The sequence below is a fragment of the Bubalus kerabau genome, chromosome 3 (assembly GCF_029407905.1).
Source record: "Bubalus kerabau isolate K-KA32 ecotype Philippines breed swamp buffalo chromosome 3, PCC_UOA_SB_1v2, whole genome shotgun sequence".
Classification (NCBI taxonomy): Eukaryota; Metazoa; Chordata; class Mammalia; order Artiodactyla; family Bovidae; genus Bubalus; species Bubalus kerabau.
In genome coordinates this window covers 45,302,656-45,324,922 of record NC_073626.1, presented here as the reverse complement: position 1 = coordinate 45,324,922, position 22,267 = coordinate 45,302,656, and positions in this window count along the sequence as shown.

Below are 22,267 nucleotides of genomic sequence, written 5' to 3'. Positions count from 1 at the left end.
AAAAATTCTAATTTCTTTCCTTCTGTGTAAATGTTTTGACTCAAGTTAAAATGTAAATAGCCATAGAAATCTAATTTTGTTTGGAATAATGCAATTAATTTTCAATGTGACCACTTTTCACATCCTTTGGGGCTAGAGAAGTCCAACTTTCAGCTTTGTTGAGTTAGATAGGTTTCACTTTTATAAGCCTCAGTTTTATCAGTGCAAATGAGGACAATGGTCCACAAATTGTTATCAGGATTAAATAAGATGATGTAAGTAAAATGCTTAGCCGAGTGTCAGGTACACGTCTATTCAGTCAATAAATATTCACTATGTACTAGTTGGTCTGTGTAATCAACATCTATTTTGGATCACTCACTTTGGAGAAACCAGCAGCTATGTTGTGCAGCCCCATAGAGACCCACACGACTATCTTGCCCATAGCTAAGTGAGTCAGTAGACTTGGAAGCCAACCCTCCTGTCTCAGTCACGCCTACAAATGATTACAGAATCAGCCAATCCTCTAACTGCAACAGCATGATAGACCTGGACCCAGGACCACTTTAAGCAGCTCCTGGACTCCTAACTCTCAGAAACTGTATAAAACAAATGTTTCTTATTTTCAACTGCTAATATTTGGGGTAATTTGTTACACAGCGACAGGTAACTTATAAATGTACTTATCATGCTCCCCAGATGGTACTCCAGACAGATCTTGTTAAGAACAATAAATGCTCCATTAATGGTGGTGTTGTTGCCCTGTCATTATTTCTTTGGCGATGATGGTTGTCATTGACAGTGAAAGTCCAAAACAATAGCTGATAAGATGGGGCCAAATGAGAATTCAGAGTTTTGAGCATGTGAATTTTAAAGGGAGACACCACCCCTTCACTAGAATGACTAAAAAGTAAAAGATGGACAGTCTCAAGTGTTACTGAAGGTAAGGAGCAACTGGAACTCAGGCTTTGCTGGTAGGGGTATAAAATAATAAAAACCACTTTTGGAAAACATTGTTTAAGTTTTTTATCAGCATATACCTGTCTTGATGATCCAGCCATTCTACCCCCAGGTAAAATGAAATGAAAAAAATGAAACTTATTTCCATACAAAGACTTGTTTACAAGTGTTGGTACCAATTTTGTTAAAAATAGCCCAAACTAGAAACCATCCAAATAGTCATCAATAGATAAATGAATGCACAAAGTGTACTACATTGAAACAATAGAAAAACAACAATAAAAAGGAATTTTGTTCCTTTTCTACTACTTTCCTAATGTTACTAATACTTGAAACAATGTGGATGAATTTCAGAAACAGCATGTTTAGCAAAAGCAAAACCATACACAAAAGGCTATATACGGTTTGATTCCTTTTATATACATATAAATTCTAGACAATGCAAACTAATATACTGCAGTACAACCTAGGTCACTGGTTACCTGCAGTCAGAGATTGGAGTAGAGATATGGACAGAAAGACTGGTGGCAAAGGCATATCAAACAGGGAAATTAAATCTTACAGGCAATGCAATGCTGGAAGAAATTTGCATAAGAATCACAGAGCCCTCTGGGAGACCTACCTCAGCTCCCCCAAGCTTGAATTTAAGGATTTTTCTAGAGATTATACATCTTCACTGTAAGGGAAAGACATCCAAATCATTCAAGAAGCCTGCTGCTAAGTCACTTCAGTCATGTCCGACTCTGTGTGACCCCATAAACATCAGCCCACCAGGCTCCCGTGTCCCTGGGATTCTCCAGGCAAGAACACTGGAGTGGGTTGTCATTTCCTTCTCCAATACATGAAAGTGAAAAGTGAAAGTGAAGTCGCTCAGTCATGTCTGACTCTTAGCGACCCCATGGACTGCAGCCAACCAGGCTCCTCGGTCCATGGGATTTTCCAGGCAAGAGTACTGGAGTGGGGTGCCATTGCCTTCTCCGCAAGAAGCCTGAGAACCTAAATAATCTAAGGGATAAATTTGTTTAGAATTCAGCCACCTTTATCAGTTCAGTTCAGTTCAGTCGCTCAGTCGTATCCAACTCTTTGTGACCCCATGAATCGCAGCACGCCAGGCCTCCCTGTCCATCACCAACTCCCGGAGTTCACTCAGACTCACGTCCACTGAGTCAGTGATGCAACCCAGCCATCTCATCCTCTGTCGTCCCCTTCTCCTCCTGCCCCCAATTCCTCCCTGCATCAGAGTCTTTTCTAATGAGTCAACTCTTCGCATGAGGTGGCCCAAGTACTGGACTTTCAGCTTTAGCATCATTCCTTCCAAAGAAATCCCAGGGCTGATCTCCTTCACAATGGACTGGTTGGATCTCCTTGCAGTCCAAGGGACTCTCAAGAGTCTTCTCCAACACCACAGTTCAAAAGCATCAATTCTTCGGTGCTCAGCCTTCTTCACAGTCCAACTTTCACATCCATACATGAACACTGGAAAAACCATAGCCTTGACTAGATGGACCTTTGTTGGCAAAGTAATGTCTCTGCTTTTCAATATGCTATCTAGGTTGGACATAACTTTCCTTCCAAGGAGTAAGCATCTTTTAATTTCATTGGCTGTAGCCACCATCTGCAGTGATTTTGGAGCCCAGAAAAATAAAGTCTGACAGTGTTTCCACTGTTTCCCCATCTATTTCCCATGAAGTGATGGGACCAGATGTCATGATCTTCGTTTTCTGAATATTGAGTTTTAAGCCAACTTTTTCACTCTCCTCTTTCACCTTCATCAAGAGGCTTTTTAGTTCCTCTTCACTTTCTGCCATAAGGGTGGTGTCTCAGCACTAAAGTCACCACCCTAAGATCCCTTTGACTTCCTGTTGTGTGTGTGTGTGTGCTTAGTAGCTCAGTCATGTCTGACTCTTTGTGACCCCATGGACTGTAGCACATCAGGCTCCTTTGTCCATGGGGACTCTCCAGGCAAGAATACTAGAATGGGTTACCATGCCTTTCTCCAAGGGCTCTTCCCAACCCAGGGATGGAATCCAGTCTCCCGCATTGCATATGGATTCTTTACCATCTGAGCCAGCAGAAAAGTTGATTTCCTGTACATTAATATTCTATCCCCATCTCATATTTTATTGGGAATATTTAACAAATGTAGTCTTTTATTAAATGTGGGTCTCGTTTTCCTGTCTCTTCTTATGCCTAGTAATTTTTAACTGTATCCTAGACCTTATGAATGATAGTGTCTCTGGATTCTGTTATATTCCTCCAAAGAGAACTAATTTTGTTCTGTTTTAGCACACAGTCGGCTTGGATGAAATCAAACTCCAAACTCTTGTGTTTTAGTCCATTCAGGATAAAAAAACTACCATATACTTAGTGATTCATAAACAAAAAAAGCGTATTTCTCACAGTTCTTGAGGTGGGGAAGTCCAAGATCAAGGCACCAGTAGATACGACGTCAGGTAAGGACCTGCTTCCTGGCTCACAAATGATCATCTTTTCACTGTGTTCTCACACAGTATAAGGAGACCTGGGGAGCTCTCTGGGGTCTCTTTTATAAGGGCCCTAATCCTATTCATGAGAGTGCCACCCTCATGATCTAATGACCATCCAATTGCTCTACTTCCCATATACCATCATATTGGGAATTACATTTCAAGATATAAATTTAGGGGAATACCTACTCAATCTATAGCATCTTATCTTCTCTGCTGGATGTAGCTGAAATTTTGTGTTGAGTTATTTTATTCTTAACTGTGATTCTTGGAAACTGAACTGCACATGCATAATGAAAGGTCAGCCAGAGATAGGGAAGGAGTTGATGCAGAATTGAGAGCACACACTGTCACTCAGGGGCTGCCTTTACCGCTCAAGCAGTGAAGAATCCACCTGAAATACAGGAGACACAGGTGATGCAGTTTCAATCCCTGGGTCAGGAAGTTCCCCTGAAGGAGGAAATGGCAACCCACTCCAGTGTTCTTGCCTGGACAATCCCACGGACAGAGGAGCCTGTAGGGCTACAGTTCATAGGGTTCCAAAGAGTCAGACACAACTGAGCAGGTGATAGATGGATGAATGGATGGACGGATGGACCTTCACTCAATCCCTTCCGAGACTCCTCCTCTCACTTCCCAACTGCTTTGGTCACCCCAAGCCTGACCAAACTGCTCTAAACTTTGGCTGTTTTAATATAGAGAAGAAATATTATCTGTTCTGTGCAGTACAGAATAATGACTACACTTATCAAAACCATGAAACAGAACCTCACCGAGTGTTATTTCCCCTTCCTGGTGTAGATTCCCCTTCAGTTTCCGCTTGGTTTTGGTCACCCTCCAGTACCTGCAGATAGTCTTTTCTTGTGCTTTTTTCCCCTATAGTTTATGTTTATTTATTTATTCATGTGGGATCTTAGTTCTCTGAATAGGGATTGAACCCATGCCCCCTTGCAGTGAGAGCTCAAAGTGGTCACCACTGGACCACCAGTGAAACCCCAGATAGCTTTTTCTTAATGTTTTGTCCAACATTATCATTGTTTGTGGGAAGGTGGGTCCAATGGTAACCACTCAGTCACTATTTTCTGTTATTAATCATAATCATCTGTTTATCCAGCTTTATAGGTTGTAGTATATGTAAGCAGTCCAAAATTTCACATGATGAAGACTTTAATCTGCTCCTCCATTCAGAGAAGTTACAAATGAGCAGTTCAGCTTCTCTGCTCTTCTGTTTTTCTCAGTGTTGTAAATGTGCTCACGATGAGACAAATATTGAACAACATTTTGCCTTGGTGGAGATGAGCCAAGCACTGTCTGTCATGTAGGCTGGTGTAAAGAACTCATAATTTTGCCTTGAATTTTTGCATCTGCTGCTAACTAGGGATGAGATCTTGGGTGAATCATACTAACTCCAGCATTCATTTTCTTTATATCTTCAAAAGAGATGAAAAATGCCACCCTCAAAAAGCTGTCAAGAAAACTGTGGATTAATGTAGTGGAAAGAGCTTTCTGTGCCACAGAAAATGACACATTAGGCATTAGTCACTGTCCGTATCCTTTTCTCAGTCACCAGCCAAAATAAAGCCTGCAGAGTGTGTACTCTGTTTGGGTAAACAGTATGTAAATCATTGGATTGGGAGAAGTTAGACTGCAACGTTTTTCAACATGAAAGAGAATATACCAGAGGAGCCCAGTAAAAACTATAGCACCCACCACTGAGTCCATTTTATTTTTTCTGTCTCTGTGTCAGAACATCCTTCTTCCAAAAAAAGCAGAACGTGTCAGGCAAAGCCTAGAGGAGGCTCCCAAGCACCCTTCCTCAGGTTGGGGCAATGATGTCCATTTGTATAAGGCTTTTTGGTTTACTTTAAACCTGTGCTCCCTGCAATGGAAGCACAGAGTCTTAACCACTGGACTGCCAGGGAAGTCTCAATGCATTTTAGTTTAAATAACCATAACATACATCATCTCACTGGATTGAAATGTAATTTTTAGTCATTTAGATAAACACAGAGGCTTCATTTCTTGCTTCATTTATTTTCCAACTTGATCCAGAAAGGACTTAAGAAGGTCCTACAAGTCCTTCTTTTCTTATATTACTCCTATAGCTATAATGCCTACTGTATAAATTAAAGTAGCAGGGATACTAAGTCTTCACTGAAAGCCAAGACTCACTGCATAAAAAATAAGAGAAAAAGATATCAATGAGCAGAACTGTGCCCCTTCTAATGATTCAAGCAATTCAAATACCGCTGCTAATAAAAGTATGTTGATCAGTTCACTAAAATAAATCTAGAAAAGGTCATGTTTCTCCAGTGAAGTTTGCACCATCCATAAAATTGATGTAAGCTTAATTGGAGAAATAGTATCTTTTATGCCCTGTCAGAGTAAAACTTTGTGAGGTTACTGATAAAGCTTTTTATTAAAAATTTAGTTTAATTGAGATATAATGGACATATAAAATTATAAAATATATAATGTGTATGTAATGGTGATTTGATTACACATGCACAAGTATTCCTTCATCTAGTTAATTAGCATACTTGTCTTTTTCTTCTTTTTCTTATTTTTAATGAGAAGATTTCTGTTATAATTTCTTAGCAAATTCTGTTTATACAATACAGTGTTATTAACTATAGACATCATATTTTACATTAGATACTAAAACATTATTCATCTTATAACTGAAATTTTGTGCCCTTTTATCAACCTCACTCTATTCTTCCTGGCAAACCACACCTTTCTATTCTGTTTCTATGAGCTTGAATTTTTTAAAAAAGATTCAGCATATAAATGATACCATGCAGTATTTGCCTTTCTCTGTTTGATTTTTGTGTAAGGTATAAGAAAGGGATATAGCTGTTCGGTTTTCCCAGCACCATTTACTGAAAAGACTATCCTCTCCGCCTTGTACATTCTAGGCTCCATTGTAAAGCAATTGACCAGATATTTATGGATTTATTTCTGGGATCTCTATTCTTTTACATTGATCAATGTGTCTGTTTTTATACCAGTACTATACTGTTTTGATAACTATAGCTTTGTGATATAGTTGGAAACAAGGACACTCCATGCCTTCAGCATCATTCTTCTTTCTCAAAGTTGCTTTGACTTTTCAGAGTTTTTGGTGGTTGCATACAAATTTTAGGATTGCTTGTTCTATTTCTGTGAAAAATTTTGTTGGAATTTTGATATGAATTGCATTGACTTTGTAGATTGCTTTGGGTAGTATGGACATTTTAACAATATAATTTTTCCAATCCATGAACATGAAATATCTTTCCATTTACTTGTGTCTCATTCAGTTTTTTTAATCAATGTCTTTTGGTGTACAGCTTTCACTACCTTGGTTAAATTTATTCCTAGGTATTTCATTCTTTCCGACGCAATTGTAAATGGAATTGTTTTCTTAATTCCTCTTTCTGATGTGAAAGTGAAAGTCACTCAGTCGTGTCTGACTCTGCGACCCCATCGACTATACAGTCCATGGAATTTTTCAGGCCAAATACTGGAGTGGGTAGCCTTTCCCTTCTCCAGGGTATCTTCCCAACCCAGGGATTGAACCCAGGTCTCCCACATTGCAGGTGGATTCTCCACCAGCTGAACCACAAGGGAAGCCCTCTTTCTGACAGTCTATTGTTAATCAATAGAAATACAACTGATTGTAGTCTATTAACTTTGTATCCTGAAAATTTACTGAATTTTTTATTAGTTCTAACAGTTTTGGGTGGAGTTTTTATACCTATATAATATCATGTCATCTGCAAATAGAGATAGGTTTACATCTTTCTTTCTGATTTGGAGGCCTTTTTATTCTTACCTAATTGCTCTGGCCAGATCTCCTAATGCTGTATTGAATAAAAGTGGTAACAGTGGGCATTTGGTCTTGTTCCAGATCTTAGAGGAAATCTTTCAGCTTTTCACCATTGAATACTATGTTAACTGTGGGCTTATCACATATAGGGGGCTTCCCTGGTGCTCAGATGGTAAAGAATCTGCCTGCAGTGCAGGAGATTCAGGATTGATCCTGAGTAGGGAAGACCCCCTGGAGGAGGGAATGGCAGCCCACTCCAGTACTCTTAGCTGGAGAATTCCACGGACAGAGGAGCCTGGTGGGCGACAGTTCATGGGGTAACAAAGAGTTGAACACAACTGAGCCACTCATATATAGAGTTTATTATGCTGAACTGTGTGCCCTCTACACCCAGTTCATTGAGTTTATTTTATTATAAATGAATGTTGAATTTTGTCACATTCTTTTTCTGTATCTGTCAAAATGATCTCATGATTTTTTATACCTCATTTTGTTAATATGGATGTTTATTTCCATCCCCACGTTAGGGAAGCTTTCAGCCATTGATTTTTCAAGTAAGCTTTCTGCTCGTTTCTCTCTCTCTTCTCCTCCTGCACCCCTATCATGTGAATATTGGTCCACTTGGTGTTTCCCCATAAATCCCTTAAGCTATCTTTTCTTTTCACTCTTTTCTTCTCTTTTTGCTCTTCTGATTAGATGAGTTTTACTGCCAGTTCTTTGATTTCTCTGATTTTTTTCTTTCTCTATCTTGTCTGCTGTTAAACACTTCTATTGGATGTTTCAGTTCAATTGTTGTTCTCTTCAGCTCCATTCTTTCTTTTGTGTGCTTCATTATATTCTTTGTTGAAATTTTCACTTTGTTCATACATTGCTTTCTTGACTTCAGTAAGCATATTTCTAACTGCTATTTTGAATTCCTTATTAGGTATATTACTTATCTATATTTCATTAAGGTCTGTTGCTGGAGTTTTATCCTATCTTCTTTTGAAATATATTCTTCTTTTTCTTCATTTTCTTTGACTGTCTGTGCTGAATTCTGTGCCTTAGGTAAAATAGTCACTTTTCAGTCCGGACAGAGTGGCCTTGTGTGAGAGATTATCCTTATCACTCAGCCTGGCCTGAGCTGTGTGTTCCTCTCAAGTCTTTGTGCTCATTCAAACTGCCTTCTTTGTTCTTAGTGGCTCCCAGGAATTGAGGGTGGGCCAAGGCCCATTTCAATATGGGTATTTTCTCATCTGCCCAATGTAGAGACATTACGCACTGGTTTCTGGATTTCTTGTAGAGGAATAGATTTAGTGCATCCAGGGAAAGAGGTAAGTTCAGGTGATTCCTATGCTGCCATCTAAGACTGGGACGCTAATGAACCTTTTTTAACTTTTTATTTTGTATTGGAGTATAGCCAAATAACAATGTTGTGATAGTTTCAGGTGAACAGTGAAGGGATTCAGCCATATATATATGTGTGTATCCATTCTCCCCTCCCATCCAGGCTGGCACGAAACATTGAGCATAGTTCCTTGGGCTATACAATAGGTCCTTTCTGTTTACCCTTTTAAATATTTCAGTGTATACATGCCCATCCAAACTCCCTTAACCACCCCTTCTCCCATCCTTTCCCCTGGCAACTATAAGCTTGTTTTCGAAGTCTATGAGCCTTGTAAGTTTCTTTGTATCATTTCTTTTTATATTCCACATATAAGGGATGTCATAAAATATTTCTCCTTCTCTGTCTGACTTACTTCACTCAGTATGACATGCTCTAGGTCCATCTATGTTGCTGCAAATGGCATTATTTCTTTCTTTTTAATTGGCTGAGTCATATTCCATTGTGTATGTGTACCACATCTTCTTTATCCATTCCTCTGTCGATGGACATTAAAGTTGCTTCCATGTCTTGGCTGTTGTAAATAGCGCTGCAGTGAACATCGCGGTGCCTGCATCTTTTTGGATCATCTTTTTCTCTGGATATATAGGAGTGGGCATATATACCCTGGCACACCCAGGCTCATACGGTAACTCTATTTTTAGTTTTTTATGGAGGTGGCACATTGGTAAAGAATTCACCTGCCAATGCAGGAGACACTAGAGACGTGGGTTTGATCCCTGGGTCGGGAAGATCCCCTGGAGAAAGAAATGGAAACCCATGCAAGTATTCTTGCCTAGAAAATTCCATGAACAGAGGAACCCGGTGGGCTACAGTCCAAGAGGTCTCAAAGAGTTGGACACAGTTTAGCAAGTGAGCACACACACATATTGTTCTCCATAGTGGCTATGCCAATTTACATCCCCACAAACAGTGGAGGAGTGTTTCCTTCTCTTCAGAATTTACTGTTCGCGGATTTTTTGGTGACAGCCATTCTGGCTTGTGTGAGATGGTATCTCATCGTAGTTTTAATTTGCATTTCTCTAATAATTAGTGATGTTGAACATCTTTTCATGTGACTGTTGGCCACCTGTATGTCTTCATTGGAGAAATGTTCATTTAGGTCTCCTGGTCATTTTTTGAATGGCTTGTTTGTTTTGATGCTGTTAAGCATCATGAACTGTTTGTACATTTTAGAGACTAATCCATCAGTCACATCATTTGCAAATATTTTCTCCCAATCTGTGAGTTGCCTTTTGGTTTATTGTTTCCTCTGCTATGCAAAAAACCTTTGAGTTTAAGTAGGTCATATTTGTTTAATTTTTTTATTTCCATTATTCTGGGAGATGTATCAAAAAAGATATTGCTGTGATTTATGTCAGAGAGTGTTCTGCCTATGTTTTCCTGTAGGAGTTTTATAGTGTCTGGTCTCACATTTAGGTTTTTAATGCATTTTGAGCTTATTTTTGTGTATGGAGTTGGAGAACAATCTAATTTCATTTTTTTACACATGGCTGTCCAGTTTTCCCAGCACCATTTGTTGAAGAGACTGTCTTTCCAACATTAGACTTGCCTCCTTTGTCATAGATTAATTGTCCATAGGTGCATGGGCTTATTTCTGGGTTTCCTATCCTTTTCCATTGATCTATATTTCTATTTTTGTACCAGTATCATATTGTTTTGATGACTGTAGCTTCGTAGTATAATCTGAAGTCAGGGAGCCTGATTCCTCCAGCTCAGTTTTTCTGTCTCAAGATTCCTTTTGTTATTTGAGCCCTTTTTTGTCTCCATATAAATTTTGAGATTTTTGTTTGTTTTAGTTCTGTGAAAAATGCCACTGGTAATTTGATAGGAATTGCATTGAATCTGTAGATTGCCTTGGGTAGTACAGTCATTTTGACAATATTGATTCTTCTAATCCACAAACATGATATATCTTTTCATCTGTTTATGTCTTATTTGATTTCTTTCATTAGCATCTTGTAGTTTTCAGAATAAGGTCTTTTGTCTCCTTAGGTAGGTTAGCTCCTAGGTACTTTATTCTTTTTGATATGATGGTAAATGAAATTGTTTCTTGAATGTCTCTTTCTAATCTTTCATTGTTAGTGTGTAGAAGCGCAATAGACTTCTGTGCATTGGTTTTGTAGCCTGCACCCTTACCAGATCCACTGATGAGTGCTGATCCACTGATCAGCTGATCCACTGATCCACTCATCAGATCCACTGATGAGTGCTGGTAGTTTTCTGGTAGCATCTTTAGGATCTTCTATGTACAGGGCTTCCCTGGTGGCTCAGACGGCAAAGCGTCTGCCTACAATGCTAGAGACCTGGGTTTGATCCCTGGGTCGGGAAGATCTTCTGGAGAAGGAAATGGCAACCCACTCCAGTATTCTTGCCTGGAAAATCCCATGGACGGAGGAGTTTCCATGGGGTCGCAAAGAGTCAGACACGACTGAGCGAATTCACTCACTCACTCATGTACAGTATCATCATCTGCAGACAGTGACAGTTTAACTTCGTCTTTTCCAATTTGGATTCCCTTTACTTCTTTTTCTTCTCTGATTGCTGTAGGTAGGACTTCCAAAGCTACGTTGAATAAAAGTGATGAGAGTGGACATCTCTAATGAAGCTTCCTTAAAGAAAAGAAAGATTAACTGTGGACTTCCAGGCTATCTACAAAAACAAATTAACTGTTTAAGAGTAACAGATAGCTTATTTTTCATCTTCCAGTTACATTACTAACCAAATAATAAAGATAAGTCATATATATGTATAAAGTTATAAATATTTATATATTTAAAAGTATAACACTTAGATTTTATTCAATCATATTTCTTTACTTAATAAACCATTCAGAGGTCTCCTCAATTCTAATTTGTTCTTCAGTTCAGTTCATTTCAGTCACTCAGTCGTGTCCGACTCTTTGCAACCTCCTGAATCGCAGCACGCCAGGCCTCCCTGTCCATCACCAGCTCCCGGAGTTCACTTAGACTCACATCCATCGAGTCAGTGATGCCATCTAGCCATCTCATCCTCTGTCGTTCCCTTCTCCTGCCCCCAATCCCTCCCAGCATCAGAGTCTTTTCCAATGAGTCAACTCTTCGCATGAGGTGGCCAAAGTACTGGAGTTTCAGCTTTAGCATCATTCCTTCCAAAGAAATCCCAGGGCTGATCTCCTTCAGAATGGACTGGAATTTATTCTTAGTATTTTACATTACTGGATCAACTAAAAATTCTTTTCTTTTCCATTTTCCCCCACAAAACATGAGGGGGAAATATTTTTAAAGAGCATTATCTTGTAAGAATTTTATTTTCTTAATATATTGAACAATTTGTATGCAAGTATGTTTATTTTTATTAATTCTACTAGCACCTTAAAAGGGATAAAAATTTAAGTATTTGGATAGAAATATCAGTAACTGATATTATTATAAATCTATCACTTGGTATAACCTGAATCAATTTGTGGAAGACAACACTATCTCTAAGAAAATCAAGCATGAGAATATCTAATCTTATAGCAAATTTGAGGAGATGCCTTCTCTCAATCTATTGCTTTGCCAAAACAATTTACTGCAAGGTTTAAATGGATCCTTATTTTAATGTACTGAAATTGAACTTTACTTACCCAAAAATTGTTTCATACAGTTTTGTAGCTAGACATCTAATGCATTAGTCTTGAATATGATATTATTCATCACCTGTGCTTAACAGTGAAGCCATTACTCTGTGCAAGTCCTGAGCCCATCAGAACACACCTCGCACCAGAGAGTTTGAATCTCTCTTAGGCCTGCTGTATAACAAGAATTGAGGAAAATTCACATTGAAAGCACAACTTGCTAAAATCCACATACACATATAAGGAAAGTTCACTTGATAAGTTTGTTTCATATTTTTAAAATTTATTTTATTGAAGTCTAATTGACTTACAATGTTGTATTAATTTCTGCTATACAACAGGGTGATTCTGTTATATATACATTCTTTTTCATATTCTTTTCCATTATGGTTTATCAAGGGTATTGACTATGGTTCCCTGTGCTATATAATGGGCTTATTTCATATTTTTAACATCTTAAGTGATATAGAAAATAACTAACTTACATTTATAAGAAAAACTTAAACCAATTCTCTTCTAGACTATAAAATAAAATTATTAACAAAAGCCACTGAATCAGGAATTCAGTGACTGTCAGTCCCGGCTTTTCAACAAAATAGCATTAGACAGTAGAAAATCCTCCTCTCCTGGGTCTCAGTCTCTCATTTCTACCCAGAGCAGATGGGATGACAAAGCGTGTAAGGTCTCTGACAACTTCTATTAAAAGGACAATGATTCTTTTTATTCTGTAAAATGTTCTGCTCGATATCAGTTCAGTTCAGTCACTCATCATGTCCAACTGTTTGCGAACAAATGGACTGCAGCACACCAGGCCTCCCTGTCCATCACCAACTCCCAGACCTTGCTCAAACTCATGTCCATCGAGTCGGTGATGCCGTCTAACCATCTCATCCTCTGTCGTCCCCTTCTCTTCCTGCCTTCAATCTTTCCCAGCATCAGGGTCTTTTCCAGTGAGTCAGTTCTTCACATCAGGTGGCCAGAGTACTGGAGTTTCAGCTTCAGCATCAGTCTTTCCAATGAATATTAAGGATTGAATTCCTTTAGGATTAACTGGTTTGATCTCCTTGAGAGTCCAAGGGACTCTCAAAAGTCTTTTCGAAAACCACAGTTCAAAAGCATCAGTTCTTCAGTGCTCAGCTTTCTTTATGGTCCAACTCTCACATCGATACAAGACTAATGGAAAAACCATAGTTTTGACTAGACGGATCTTTGTCAGCAAAGTAATGTCTCTGCTATTTAACATGCTGTCTAGGTTGTTCATAGCTTTTCTTCCAAGGATAAAGTTTCTTTTAATTTCATGGTGGCAGTCACCATCTGCAGTGATTTTGGAGCCTAAGAAAATAGTCTGTCACTGTTTCTATTGTCTCCCCATCTATTTGCCATGAAGTGGTGGGACTGGATGTCATGATCTTTGTTTTTTGAATGCTGAGTTTTAAGCCAGCTTTTTCACTCTCCACTTTCACTTTCATCAAGAGGCTCTTTAGTTCCTCTTTGCTTTCTGCCATAAGGGTGGTATCATCTGCATATCTGAGGTTATTAATATTTCTCCCGGCGATCTTGATTCCAGCTTGTGCTTCATCCAGCCCAGCGTTTCTCATGATGTACTCCGCATATAAGTTAAATAGGCAGGGTGACAATATACAGCCTTGACATCTCCTTTTCCTTTTTGGAACCAGTCTGTTGTTCCATGTCCAGTTCTAACTGTTGCTTCCTGACCTGCATACAGATTTCTCAGGAGGCAGGTCAGGTAGTCTGGCATTCCCATCTCTTGAAGAATTTTCCACAGTTTGTTGTGATCCACACAAAGGTTTTGACATAGTCAATAAAGCAAAAGTAGACGTTTTTTTGTAACCCTCTTGCTTTTTCAATGACCCAACAGATGTTGGCAATTTGATCTCTGGTTCCTCTGCCTTTTCTAAGTCCAGCTTGAACATCTGGAAGTTCTTGATTCACATACTGTTGAAGCCTGGCTTGGAGAATTTTGAGCATTACTTTGCTAGTGTGTGAGATGAGTGCAATTGTGCGGTAGTTTGAACATTCTTTGGCATTGCCTTTCTTTAGGATTGGAATGAAAACTGACCTTTTCTAGTCCTGTACTCAGTATACCTTTTAGCAAAAGTAAACGGCACAAACTCCATCATAAAGAAACATGCTAGCAGGTTTTCATGTTTGCAAGCGTTTCTCTTTCATGAGTCACAGTCAGGGCATCTCCTGTTTCCATGATTACTTTTCTTCTTCCCAGGGTAACCGTCATCATCAAATCTGTTTGCCTCAGAATAATCACCTGTTCATAGCCCCTTACAGTCCCTTCTATGTTCATCTGACTTCTCATTTTTCTCTACCTTACTGAGAAAGAATACTTCAAAAACAGAAATTGTTAAGTTTAATAGAGTGAGTGACTGTCACCAACAACCCAGGAATTAAATGCTGTCCCTAATACAATAGACTCTCTGTAATTCGTAGAGATGGAAGAACACAAAATGCCAAACTGTTGTATTGACCTACTTAATCTCCAAGCAGGTTGTTTTTATAAAAGGTACGTTTTCCTACTTATACAGTAAATTGTTAATATTTATAATTCTGATTTAGTATTTATGATATGTTTATCTAGTTACATCATACATAGTTTAGTATTTATACAGTATAATCTATCTTTAAGACCTCAAAGGATGCAACTATCAGATTTGATCTATGTCATACCTCTTGGGAGGCTCATGCAACTAGGCGGTGCCATAGCCAAGGGAAAGCCAGCAGGACAACAAGGGGAGAAGAGCCAAGATCACCCAGGGGCAGAACACTCCACCCTAGGGAGGTGGCTGCAGCTCACGGTGCCTTAGTTGGGAATAATAAACAAGCTGCCTTCCCTGTGTGGGCTGGGAGTGATGTTTCCATGTCACCATGACTACCTACCTGATCTTCCAGGCTCCCTGAGGAAGGAAGCTGGAGTGTGTGTGTGTGTGTAAACCAAAGAAGAGGAAGTGGAAAATGTACCAAGGAGACAGCCAAAGGGGAAATGGTTTTTAAGAAACAAACCAGCTCAAAGGAAAAGTACAATTAGATGAGTGGGAATTGAAAGGTACAGATGGTGTGATAAGTTCCAAGATTACACAAAAGAAGTCATAATTATTGTTTTCTTCGTGGGGTGTGTCGAAGCTCTTCTGGTACAGCCGGTCACACTGCTTAGCCTTGTTTTTGTCTTCATAGTTTGCAAGTCTCTTACAGAAAGACAGGACTAACTTTCTTATGAAAGCGATGAAATACAACTGGACACGTCACAATCCCTGGGCTAGGTCTGTAGGACTAAACCACGTGGTAGGCAGACTCTCACAGGGCCCCAGCCATCTCCCCATCTCAGTACACAGCAGAGGTTCTGGCGTTATTCCCTCCTCTCAAGTGTTGGCTGGATTGATTGAGTTGCTTCTAATGAATCAAAAGGCAGCAAAATTCATGAGACGTGATTCAGTTGTAAAAAGCCACGACTCCCATCTTGGGTGTCCTGTCTCCTTCTGTCTTAGGGTGACTTGCTCTGGGGGGGAGCCAGCCGCTACGGCCTGAGACGGCCCTGCAGAGACACCCACTTAAATAAGCCTGGAAGCCGGTCTGTTGAAGCGCAGCAGCAGCCACGTGAGTGAGCTCGGGGGCAGAGTCTTCCCTTGAGTTGATTGCAGGTCGGCTGACATCTTCACTGTAACCTCGCGGTGGGGCTGAGCCAGAATGCCCCCGGGAAGCTGTGCCCAGATCCCTGACCCGCAGAAACTTTGAGACAATAGATGTGTATTGCCTTAGGCTGCAAAATCTGGAGTCATTTGTTGTACAGTAACAGATGACTAATTCAAAGCATAATAGGTAACACGTGGCATAGCTGAAATCCTATACAAGGTGGAGTGGAAGAGTCAGAGTCGAGGCAGGAGAGACGTGAACGGTGACCCAGCCGTGTTGTCCCTACAGACACACCTGAGGTTACTCACTACACTCTGGAGCCCTAGTGTCATTCTGCCCATATCACACATGCATAACCTAAGGTTCAGAAGGATTGAATAATTTGAATTTTGCCTTCTTTACTTGGGCCTCCCTGGTGGCTTAGAGGATAAAGTGTCTGCCTGCAATGTGGGAGACCTGGGTTCGATCCCTGCAGGAAGATCCCCTGGAGGAGGAAATGGCAACCCACTCCAGTACTCTTGTCTGGGAAATCCCATGGACACAGGAGCCTGGTGGGCTACAGTCCACCAGGGGTCGCAAAGAGTCGGACACGACAGAGTGACTTCACTTTCCTTTCCTTCTTTACTTAAGCTCTCAATGTACTTAGAATTGGCTTCTGTGTGTGAGGTAGCGTTGAAGTATATTTTCATATGGATTACAAATTATTCTAGGCTCATTCAGTAAAGAGTCTTTTCCAAGTTCCATTACTTCTGTTAATCAAAGATTGGTGGCAACTTCACATGTTTGGGGAAGTTTTTTAGCATATGGCTTTGTATGCAGAGGAGGATTGAAATAGGAGGCTAAGAAATTATCCAGCAAGTTTACTTCCTTTGACAATTGATATAATCTATTTTAAATGAAAAAATAAAACTTCTCCAATAAATACTTTGAAAAATATGGAGGAGTGGAGAACGAAATGGCAACCCACTCCAGTATTCTTGCCTGGAAAATCCTATGAACAGAGGAGCGTGGCAAGCTACAGTCCATGGGGTTGCAAAAGAGTGGAACGTGACTTAGCAACTAAACAATAAAATATATTAAGTAATATTAGATTTGAAAAAATCAAGATCAAGCTAAAAAAGTTTGAAAATCGCTGGACGAGGATTGAAAAGAAAAAAAAACTGAAAATTCCTGAAATATTTTAAAAAATGGGGAGGGGATGAATCAGGAGATTGGGATTGACGTATATACACTATTGATACCATGTATACAATCAGATCAGCCGCTCAGTGGTGTCCAACTCTTTGCGACCCCATGAATTGCAGCACGCCAGGCCTCCCTGTCCATCACCAACTCCCAGAGTTTACTGAGACTCACATCCATCAAGTCAGTGATGCCATCCAGCCATCTCATCCTCTGTCGTCCCCTTCTCCTCTTGCCCCCAATCCCTCCCAGCATCAGAGTCTTTTCCAATGAGTCAACTCTTCGCTGACTAATAAAAACCTACTATATAGACTTCCCTGGTGGCTCAGATGGTAAAGCATCTGTCTACGGTGCAGGAGACCTGGGTTTGATCCCTGGGTCAGGAAGATTCCCTGGAGAAGGAAATGGCAACCCACTCCAGCACTCTTGCCTAGAAAATCCCATGGATGGAGGAGCCTGGTACAGGCTACTGTCCATGGGGTCGCAAAGAGTCGGACACAACTGAGCGACTTCATACAAAATATAGCACAGGGAACTCTACTTAATGCTCTGTGGTGACCTATATGGAAAGAAAATCGAAAAATGAGGGAAGATATATATATATAAGCTATATATGTATATATAGCTGATTCGCCTTACTATACAGTGGAAACTAACACAACTTTGTAAAGCAACTATACTCCAATGAAGTTTTCTTTTAATACTTTGAAAAAGAAGGGTTAAATAACTTGCCCACCTCGATCGCACCAGCAGGTAGCAGACACTGGCTTGGAACTCTGGTTTTGAAGTCTGATCTGTGAGTAGATACACAGACATGGAGGTCCTGCTTCCACCACAACGCTAATTGCAATGAATGACATGGGGAGTGAGTGCAAATCTTCCAGAGGCACGCCTCACCTTTCAGGTGATAAGAGCTGAAGTCAGGGTGCGTTGATCGCTGCAGGAACGTGAACGGCGGCGGCAGGGCGGGGATGCGGGAAGCCCCTGTGAGGGTTATAGCCCGCAGGAACAACGCAGCCTCTGTTGCCCCCGGGACGGCTCAGGCTCTGGAATCAGACCGACACTGGTTCAGACCAGTCACTGGCTCTGAGATCAGGACAGGTTACTTCTTGCTGACATGGTGTCCTTATCTGTGCTGATTCAACGAGGCCATGCAGAGAAATTGCCTGGCAGTGAATCAGGCATATGGCAAACATTTACTAGATGTTCCCAACTGATAATACTATTATTATTGTTTTCTCTTCAAATTTGACTTTCTCTTAATAAATATGTAATTACCAGGACCACCTTCTCTGCTCATTAGTCACAGTGATTTCTTTTAAGGGAGGACAAGATACTTCCCTAGAATAATTGGGTGAGAGTTAAAGACAAGAAGGAAAAAAAAAAAAGAATATGAGAAATGGGAAAGGGGAATAAAAACAAAAGGTCTATGTTTGCAAGATAATAATGATGTGAACAGTGCTGGGAGCAGAGGCAGGGAGGCAGGTGGACTCTGTCTGCAAGGAGCAGAGGCTGCCTTTTATCCATTTTTCTATTGTCCTAGCAGCATCAGGCCCAGGGCCCTTCCATGAATGCACAATGGGCTCTTTCATTCAGTAAATGCTACGCAAACCTATTGAGCACCATCATGCTTCAATGAGGGTAGGAAGGCTGCACCTACATTCCAATAAGGCAAGAGAGGCAATCAACATGTAATATGCAAAGAAATCTACATACGTAAAGTATGAATATATTTTGAAAATGATAAAAGGAGACTTTAAAGGAGGGAAAGGGGCTGGAAAGACCCCAAGGAAGGGGTCCTGCTGCCTGAACAAGGGTGGTCAGGACATTGGTCCCTTCCAAGGCTGCCTTCTGAGTGTGCGGGGTGCGGGGGAGCCGCTGTGGAGGGGTGCAGCCAGGGGGAGTCCACTGGGGGTGCTGGAGCAGCCAGTGCTGGCAAGACAGCTGGCCAGAGTCAGAAACGGCAAGGTAGCCAGGTAGAGGGGAGCCCATCAGTGATCCATTCCCTAGAGACAGTTCCACAAGATTCTTGCCCCTTTGGCACGCACCCTGAAAGCAGTCAGTGATTATACCTAGAATCTAGAAAAAGTGATACAAAGGAATTTATTTGCGAAGCAGAAATAGAGACACAGATGTAGGGAACAAATATATGGATACCAAGAGGGGAAGGGGGCGTGCCGTGAGTTGGAAGATCGGGACTGACATATTTACTGATATGTATAAAATAGAAAACGAATGCGAATCTACTGTAGAGCACAAGGAACTCTCCTCAGTGCTCTGTGGTCATTTAAATGGGAAGGAAATCTAAAAAGAGGGGATGTATGCATACACATAGCTGATTCACTTTCCTGTGCCCCAGAAACGAACACAACATTGTAAAGCAACTATACTCCAATAAAAATTAATAAAAACAGAAGCGGCCAATGGATCTTTCCCACACATGGACAGGTACTTTTCACACCGCTGCCTCTGCACTGGGACCTGGAGCCGAAGAGCATGCGTGTGAGCCCTGCGGAGCGGAAGTCTCCACAAACACAGGGCACAGACTTGTGGCTGCCAGGGGGAGGGGGATGTGGAGGGGTGGGGTGAGTGTGGGGTTAGTAGGTGCAAACTATTATATATAGAATCGAAAAACAATGAAATCGTAGTGCATAGCACAGGATTCAGTGTCTTGGGATAAATCATAATGGAAAGGATATAAAAAAGAATAAATGTATAACTGAGTCCCTTTGCTGTAGAGCAGAAATTAACACATTATAAATCAACTATACTTCAATTATTTTTAAAAAAGATTTCTAAAGAAAACAGGAGTCTCAGATTCCCAGCTCCCCTGCTCTCCCAGATGTACACACCCCAACTTTCAAAGCCAGGCATCATGCAGGCTCAGGTCCCCAGGGTAGGGGGGCTCAATGTGGGGCTTGAACCCCTAGCTCCTGAGGGAAAACCTTGCCTCTGGGATTTCCCTTCCTGCTTGTGAGTTCCCTCGCTGGGGGTGTGGGTCCTGACTAGACTGCATGTCTGCCCTGCCACACATCTTTATGTGCTTTTTTTACCCTTATAACCTTAGTTATGGAAGAGCTGTTTGGCTTCGGGTCGTGCGTTCTCAGAGAGTTGCTGTCTGTGGAGTGTAGTCTCTGTGTCCACAGGAGGAGGGGAGTTCAGGGCTTCACTCTGCCACCCTGATCCTGCCTCATACTTTTTTCTATTTATAACTCACTCTTTTAGATGCATTGTGTGTGTGTGTTTTAGAAATACATTCGTACAGAAGCAACTGAATACAGTGTATAAATAAGTAAAGTTATAATGCAAGAGTTAAATGGAAAAAAGAAAAAGATGTGTTTGGTTCTTTTTTAAAAACAAATAATCTGTAGGGTGATACTTTGGCACCATGGAAGTGCTCTTCCGCAGGGGCCTTTCCCTGAGTAGTTTTAGCATTCATTGATGATCTTTGCCTGCATCGGTTATTTAAACGGGAGCTGCAAAAATGATGCTTTTTCTGGTTCTACCCTTTCTGCTAGATCTGTTAGCTGGCTTGGTTCTAAGAAGAAAGAGCTTTCTCTTGATAACTGGGGATGAACTAAGACCACTGAAATTTTAAAATGTCAGCCTTCAGTGACCACTATTATTTTTATCAGAGCTGCTTTGTTATGATTTTGTAGATTGTGCTTCGCACAACTTGAGGGGTGAGGTCTGATGAAGTAGTCACTGTAGATTGTATAATTGTTATGACAGTTTTTTGGAGGACAGCAGAAAATCATCTTGCGGAAGGGTCTTCTTTTATAATTTAGACCAAGCTGCACTTGGGCTGGTGGCTGGGACTTAGGTACCCCGATCCCTGGCCACTCACCTTCAAAACTTGGAAATCAGCTTCTGGAAACCATTCCAGGGTGTCCCCCAGCTGTGTGCTTCTCCCCAAAACTCTGTCCCAGCAGACATGGTTCTTCGTTTCTCAGCTTACCTAACACCTGTCATCATCTACCGGAAGCGCACTGGAGCCACACTGAATTGAGGGTGTTTTCACAGTGGCGGAAGAAAGGGAAGGTACCTGCCATTCAGTGACCCAGAGATCCCAGATGCCGTCTCCACGGTTCTGAATCTTCTTGCTTCTGTCCTGTGCAAGAGTAAACAGTACCCGCAGTTCACATCTGTGCCTCCTTCTATTTCTAACAGACAGTGTGTGCTCAATGGCCCAGTCGTGTCCAACTCTTTGCGACCCCAGGAACTGTAGCCCACAAGGCTCCTCTGTCCATGAGATTTTCCAGGTAAGAATACTGGAGTGGGTTGCCATTTCCTCCTCCAGGGGGGTCGTCCTGACCCAAGGATCGAACCTGAGTCTCCTGCATCTCCTGCCCTGACAGGCAGTTTCTTTACCACTGAGCTACCTGGGAAGCCCTTCTGCTGCTGCTGCTGCTGCTAAGTCGCTTCAGTCGTGTCCGACTCTGTGCGACCCCATAGACGGCAGCCCACCAGGCTCCCCGGTCCCTGGGATTCTCCAGGCAAGAACACTGGAGTGGGTTGCCATTTCCTTCTCCAATGCAGGAAAGTGAAAAGTGAAAGTGAAGTCGCTCAGTCGTGTCCGACCCTTAGCGACCCCATGGACTGCAGCCCACCAGGCTCCTCTGTCCATGGGATTCTCCAGGCAAGAGTGCTGGAGTGGGGTGCCATTGCCTTCTCCAGGGAAGCCCTTCTAACTGACTAGAATTCTCCAGAGCTGTACCTCCCGCAATGTATTTATTGGTAACCAAGAAAAATGATAGGATGTCCCACTCAGAAACCTTTGCCCACTGAGTCAGTGAGGTTTAGTGAAAATCAGCTATGTCTACTGGGATGGAGCAAAGTGTCTTCTCACAGGCTCATTAAACATCTGCGGGGTCTACAGCAGCTATTTGCTTAAAAGCTGTTATGTCTACCTCTTTGTGCTCTGTGTTTCAGCTATTCACAGAGCGATGGAAATTTTCAGCTCTTTCTCTCCCTCTCTTGCCCAGGGAAGCTGTTGGCAATTACAAGCCTTTCCTTGACAAGGTCCTTTTGACACAGCATGCTGTTGGCAGTCGCCGCCAGGAGGCTTCAGCTGTTTTAGGAACAAGGTGACAGTCAATTGCTTCGATTTCCACTGGCTACCACTTTTGTTGTTAAAACTTTCCCAGGACTTTTGGGGGCGGTTATTTCTTCTTGTTCCATCACGACAATTTCTTTTCTCACCGTGG